The sequence below is a fragment of the Anopheles ziemanni genome, chromosome 2 (assembly GCF_943734765.1).
Source record: "Anopheles ziemanni chromosome 2, idAnoZiCoDA_A2_x.2, whole genome shotgun sequence".
Classification (NCBI taxonomy): domain Eukaryota; kingdom Metazoa; phylum Arthropoda; class Insecta; order Diptera; family Culicidae; genus Anopheles; species Anopheles ziemanni.
In genome coordinates, this window is record NC_080705.1 from 88,133,833 (window position 1) to 88,141,318 (window position 7,486).

Below are 7,486 nucleotides of genomic sequence, written 5' to 3' on the forward strand. Positions count from 1 at the left end.
ATATCGTTTGGCTGCTCGGCTAGCGAGTCTTTTTTGTAACTTGCCCTCTTTTTCCGTCTCTTTTCTTCTTTCCCTCCTTAAAACCATATCGTTATCTTTGCCTTTCCGTTTGCCAAACACTACAAAGCAATCCACCCCGCGGTCCTTTCTCTTTGGGTGAGTACATTTTACGGGCATCATAATTCCCGCTAGCTGCTGGCGGCACAAAATGATCTCGACGCACCCGTAATCATCAAACGCCGGTCGACGGGGAAATGAATTTTCTATGAATCGACATTTCCCACGCCGCCCATCGCCCGGTGGGGGGAGGAGTAGCGGCCGGAAGGGAAACCGGGAGGGAAATTCTCATCATGAACATCATGGGTCACCGGAGAGTACGACTCCAATCCGAGCTGTGGGTATGCGAACCGAAGAAGGAAAGGAATTCGAATCTGTTAACCTCCCACCGTTTTCACTCCCTCGCGGTTGATGATTAATGAACGTGCCCGCGCCCATGCGGCCCAGAGGAAAGAAAACCAGTCGCTGATGGCGGCTGATTCGGATTATTTCGTTTGCCTAATTCCGCGAAGTGAATGCCCGTAGGTTTGCAAGCATCGTACCGTTCGGCTGGAAGGCAAGTAAACCTACTCCTCGTCAAATGTTATTTTTAAGTAGCCGAACTCGAACAGTATGAATATGAATTTTCCGACCGGGCGCGGATCGTGGATAATACCGAACGTTATTACTTTGACCTTTCCAGCATTGGTGTAGTAGCGGTGTTTCTTTTTTTTTGCAACTGATTCGCAAATCATGCTAATTGATTAGAGCCTCGCTCACCAAACTGTATGAATGTATTATGGATGACTCGGTAAAAAAGTTGTTACTCCAACGCAAGCAAACTCAATGCTCGGCCGCCGGTTCGCATGGCCAATTTGAGTTAATTGACCACAAATTACTTTAATCAAACCGAGATATGGGAATTCACGGGGTGGGTGAAAGGGGATGGGGGGAGAGAGGTATTTTATATCATAGTGCAGGATAAAACATACTCAAAACGATTTATTTATAATTATTAGGCCATCTTAATTGTGTTACTTGTTTGCATGCATAATATCTTTGTATTTATATTTTGTTCAACGCAGTAAAGTATTTTCTACAAACAAAAAAGTAATGTTTCTATACATCTTATGCAGTTTATGCTGCTTACTATGTTTTCACTAAATAACGAGCTATTATAATTTTTTTTTTCATTTTTAAATTTAGGCTTACTGAAAAACTCAAAACTCCCTCAAAAGAAAAAAAAAGCGATCACAACATTTTCATTGCATTTTAAAGCTCCAAATTAAACTATAAAATTTAGTTTACAACGAGTAAATGGAAAAAATTAGTATTTTTTAAAATAAAATTATTCCAGATAAATTAAAGATGGAAAAATTGTGACAAGTACATAATATCTATGTTAAATCAACCATTATTATTTCCCAGTAGACGTGTTTTTGTGCAACAAATATCACTATATTGCATGTTATTTAAATAGTTTGCTCTTCATGTTGTGATGTACAGTCAGCATGCAATAATATTTCTTGAAGGGTTAGAACTCTTGAATATTTGATTGTTGAACTCCCGAAACGGTCCCCGAAGTTCCTTGACTCTTGAGCTCTTGAAACGGGTTATTTCATATGATGCAAGAGTGGAAAATTCCCCCGGAAACTCTTTGCTCGAGCATGGTCTCGGTTGTTTGCAACATTTTTGAGTACGACATGTCCGTCCAATTTTCCGCTTATCGTTATATTACTCGGCTCTCCCTACCACGGGATGGCTAGTAGTGACGGGCAGAACATTTAGTTATCCATTTCGGACGCCAGAAGGATGTAAATCTCATTTCCGGTATGCAGCACACGTCGCCGCGCTGCTCCGCGTTGTCATCGGTGAAGCAAAAAGTGATGCCAAACTGGAGAATATACATATTCAGCTGCCATTGCACCAGAATAAAAATAAAAAATAAGCCCGTCAACGCAAGGCATTCCGGCATGTCTGACTTCCGGTTGGTTCCGGCAACGGTCGGGACCATGCTTTTCTATGCTCCATTTTGTTCTCTTCATCCGAGCGCGGAAGGCAGGAAGATGGTAAATATTGCTCCGGTCGGTTGGCTTACTTTTACCGTTGACGAATGTATCCTTGCGGGCGCGCGTTCTGACAGGAGTTATGAAATTCTGTTACAAGAAACTTGCTTGCACTTCGGCAACGATACGAGCGCCACCTTCTGACCCGAACACCGCGCCCCCTTCCCCCGGGGGGATTGTCCCGCGTGTCGATTTAGGATGGAAATACCCGGTTCCCGCTTCTATCTGCTCGGCGCAGCATGAATATACAAAATCGTAAACATACTTTTTTATTGCATTTGGTCTACAGCCAACTACCGGCCCGTCTCCGCTACCCTCTCCCTCTGCTCTCGCGAGATCTAAGCGTGCATTTCGAAGCGCTGGTTCTTGTCGAGGCTTCCGAGCCAACCACAAGGTGCAACCCGGGCAAAGTGGATAAGCCCCGGCGGATATAAACCGAGCAATATGCATGACAAGATTACCTCGCTTTCTTTTTTATATTTCTTCGCCGGCAAACAGTCATGTAGATAACACACACACACACACGCGCGGGCTCCCGGGAGGGATGTCATATAGAAAGAAATTTTACATCCCACGTCTCCTTGTGGGATCATATATGCATTGCGCGAAACATTGTTACCAACTTAGGCCGGGCTCGGGAAGCAGAAGAGGAGCTTGAGCCATACGTATATGTAGTAAAAGCCAGCAGTTTGCTTGCCTACCGCCGTACCAACCATCGAGCGCTCACGTGGTCTATTTTCTTCCCGGAATGTACACAACGTAATGCCCGTAACCGTGGGGCAGCTTCGTAAACTCTTTCAGTGAAAGCATTCCACCGGGCAAGACTTCAACTCCAACACGGGACCTCCTTAAACGGGAGCGAAGGAACGAAGAAGTCGAAGCGGTCGAAATTGAAATTCAAACGGAAGTCGAAATATTGTGCTTGAATAATTTAGGATGAAATATTGCTTTGCAACAATCATGCATCATCTACAAATTGTGGCATCGAACCGGAATGCTGAAGAGGAATGTGTGAGTGTATGTGTGTGTGTGTTTCTGTCCCGACCCGAGCATCCGAGCAATATGGAGAAATTTCCATTCGAATCCATAACTAAACAGGGAACCAAAGGGGAGACGGCCATGAGGTGGGACCAATTGAACGTAAATTGAAACTGAACAGATGATTTGTGGAGGCAAAAATGGGCGAAAGCACGAAACGAACAAACGGAACCCATCAACGACCAGGCGCCTCCATGATGAGTGAAATTTGATTGCACGTGGTTCGGGGATACCGAACCGGGTCCGGGTGTTTGTTATTGGCTCGGAAAGGTGTGATTCATGAAATGGAGCTTTTGTTCTGCGCCACCACCATTGCCGGTGCCCTTTCTTCATCTATTTGACATGTTCTAAAGTGCCACGGTTTACCGTTCGTTAATCGACGTCCGATGGGTTTTCCTTTATTTTTTTCTTCGCTTCCTTTTGAACGCAACTCAACATCTTTTGTGTCGGGACAAAAGGGAAGGTAAAACAGAAACCATTTCCCTGCTGTTCGATCTTGCTGGAAACGCTCGAACAACAAACAAAGCGGCAGGTGCAATACCCCCCCCCCCCCGCCTCCTCTTTCATCCAGCGAACTGGACAACAATAGCGCTGACCAGCGTGTGCTTTAGCTAACAATGAATTTCATATTCCACCGTCGTCGAAGAACTTCTCGGAAGCCGGGCCCGAATTTTAAGCTGCTATACATGTGCCCTAAATTAGAAACGTGCCAAAAGGAAGAGGGCCGACAAAACGAAAAAGAAAACAAACAAGGCTCCGCATTCGGATGGAAATTGAAATTTTTAGAGCCCACAAGCTTAGGGATCTTTCCTTCCCCCCATCATCGATGGCTTTTAGAAGTTTCTTCCGATCTTTAATCGAAAAGCAATAGGCCGGGGGGGGAGGGGTGGGCGGCTGTATCGCAGAAGCCGACAATCCATCCATGCCCCGTTGAAATCGTGATGCAACTTGCACGTGCTGCAGTGAGTTTTCCCATTGCATACTGATCGCATCGAAAGCGGCGTGTGCGGAGAATTTTTATCCTGCCAACATCGGGCCGACAGCTGCATCTGCTCTCCCAGCAGCGCTGCAGAATGCACACATCTGCTTTGGGGCACTTTCAATCAAACGCAAGTCACACGCATGGCGCAAGAACGTCGAAATCCGGAGGCCTTATTCGGCGTGCGTGACGAACAGCTCGACGGAAACGTGCAGGACTGTTGGCATTTGACGAGTACCAATCCTTTCAACTAGCGACGTATGTGTGTGGGTTTGGGAGGTTCAGCGCAATGGATAGATTGACAGGCGCGAAATGGACGAAATCCGGTGGCCAGAGGATTCAACGACCCAGCGGAGCGAAAAGTGAAAAATACCTTTCCTATTCCTGTTGCCGGATATTAGTGTTTGTAGATGATCGACACGCATCGCTGGTTTTCATCCCAAAAGAATAGATGAGCAAGATAAGAGAGTGTCAGCAAAAGAGATTCAAAATGCCTCGGGAGTAGTTGCGCTATTGAAATTATTTCCAAAATTCTCATTTGCCTTTCCGGCTTATTTCGGGTTCTTTTAATTGAAAATTTTGAATCAAAATCATGGAGCTAAATAACGATGATGGAAATTGTGTTTTTGAATTCGCTTATTTGAATCGATAAATCGGATTTGTAGCTTAAAACAGTATGCAAAATTGTTGAATTGAATTGTTCGCTACATTTCATGCTTGGTTAATTAGAATTATTTGATCTTATTCTCAACCCAAGAATTGAGATTCTTTTTAAAAGTATAGTTTTCAAGAGCATAGAATAGTTTGGAATAAAATAAGTAGACAATACTGAATGCCTTGTAAATCGACTTAGGCCAGTCGAAAGTTTACAAGTCCAAAAGTCAAAATATGGATATCAAGAGACACATAATTAGAGAACGTTTAACGCGAAGGTGTTATTAGGAATATTACGTTGACAAAAACCAAAGTTAAATTACATTTTAAACTGATTTTTGGATTAAACTGGCAAAGTTAAGAAGCAAATTACATAATAGGAAGTTTCCCGATCACTGCCAGAATTACAAACACGAAATCTAACTCATATTACAATCTTTATTTCGCTTTAACATTGACGAGATTTTGAATATGTCTACTAAAATCGATTTATGATAACAAAACAAAAACTTCAGTATTGTTGTCTTTTTGACATAATTCTGGAACCTTTGTAACCTTACGGCAAATTGAGCATGAAAATAACTCAAATGGAACTGGATAACGACGATAATACCAAATGAAATAAACATTTTCCACACACATTATTCGAATAATTACATTCAAATATATAATAAGTAACATGCTGAGTGAAAAAGAAAAAGAAATGATTGTTTAACTGAAGTTCATATCATTTTACTCGGGATTACAACATCTCAGAGATTGATATGCAATAAAATTTATCAGCAAGAAGTAATCACTGATCAATCAAAGCTTTCAATAAATAAGCTCCTTTATATATGTTCAAACAAAGGATGAAAAATAGCCTCTCAACCGGATCCAAATACATATTCTCCCACACACACTCACACACTCCACGTGCGTGAAGGCTGTTCAGTATGGGAAAATGGCGCTACTTCACCATAACTGGCAGCTGTTTCGATTGTCGTTATAAAAAAACACCCAAAAAGCGAAACAACGGAACGTCGGGAACAAATTGAGTCATTGGTTTGTGGACTGTTTAATGGACCATTACTAAGAACCATTTGTTTGCTTTAGCACTTTTCCTTTCACCACCACCACCACCACCATCACCCTCCGTGGATGTGAAGTGGATTCGGCAGCAAACGGGAGTGAACAAAATGGCAACGAGGGGAACTTATTTACCCACTAATCCACTTTCACCGTCCATGCCCATCATCGCCAAGTTCCCTCCCCCCTTTCCCCGCACCGAGCCGTGCAAGATTTCATTCCAACTTCAATCCTCGCCCTAAGCCTACAAAATGGAGTTCGGTCTGGAGTGAAATCGAAATGGTGGTCGAAAAGTTAGATCGAGGCATATAAAAATAAAAAGCCAGCTTCTCGAGGCCACAAAGCACGATTACGCCTAACGAAGCTAATTTAGTTCAACAAGATTATAACGTTAGATAAAGTGCCAGTTTTGCAGAACTTCCTTTCCTCCCGCTTTCTTCGGCTCGGCGTTATCTTGGCCTCTCTTAAGCCCTTTATCTATCGCTACCCGGCCGGTTTCCCGTGGGACTGGCCACTTTGCGCTCCCGGGCAATGTGTTCCGGGAGGACCTCGTCTGTTTTTTTGTGTGTGTGCAACTTCATCGATTCGTCCACAATCCTCCTCCTCCTGGTTCAGCCGATGGAAACGAATGATAAGAACAAAAGCACTCTTGCGTGGCTTTCCTCGGGAATGGCGTTTTTGTTCCCCTTCTTCCCATTCTTTTCCGTTTTCTCTTTCGCGGGCTTTTAAACGCGAAGCGTCTGTTTGAATGATGTTAACATCGTGCCAAGAGAGGGGACGATAGATGGATCCCAATTTTTCTGCGTTTCCATTTTCGCCGCAATTTGCGAAAGAAAACCCACCTAGCTTGGGCTGAGATGGGTTCATTGAACCCCGTTTTCTGCAAGCTCATTCCAAGGAACCACCAACCAGAGCTCGCTTCCAACTTCGTGCCAAAGGCTCGGAACCAACGAATGCCGCAATGCCTTTGTCTGAACCGATTGACACAGATTCGGCGTAAAGATGCCATAAATTTGGTTCCCGCGCCGTTTCCCTGCACGCCCCACCGGGGAAAATGGAAAATGCGCTACCTTCTCTTAACTCAAACCCCCCCCGGGGCGAGGCGTGCGTCGCATGCACAATGTGTATGTGTGCTTCTTAACCATGATTAATCGCACGGAACGTGCTCAGGAAAAGGAGGTTGCCCGTAAGAAAAACGGGCTGAGGAGTGAAACGAAACAAAAAGAAAAAAAATCCAAATCGATCCCCAAGAGTAAAGATGACAACTCCACCGACCGCCGTCGACCCCCCTCCCCCTCTCGGCGGAGGAGGTAAACAAGCGGAAGGACCGATAATCGAAGAGCAAGCATTAATGGACTGCCACGCCGGAAGCGGACCCAGATGGCGAAACCGGGACCGGAACCGGGTAATGCCTGCCACCGCGAAGTCAGATTTTCGATCTTCGATCCCGAGGAAAACCCCGAGGAAGGATTTCCACCCGCAGAATAAACATTCATTCCGTTCCATTCGAGCGAAGATGAACTACCGAACGGTAAACGGTGGAAGCCCTTGGTTGTTGATGGTGGAAGCCCCTTGCCGAAGGTCCAGATGGGGGTAAAATCATCGTAAAAGCCCTCTGTCATCCGTCACCGTCCTGATTAAACCA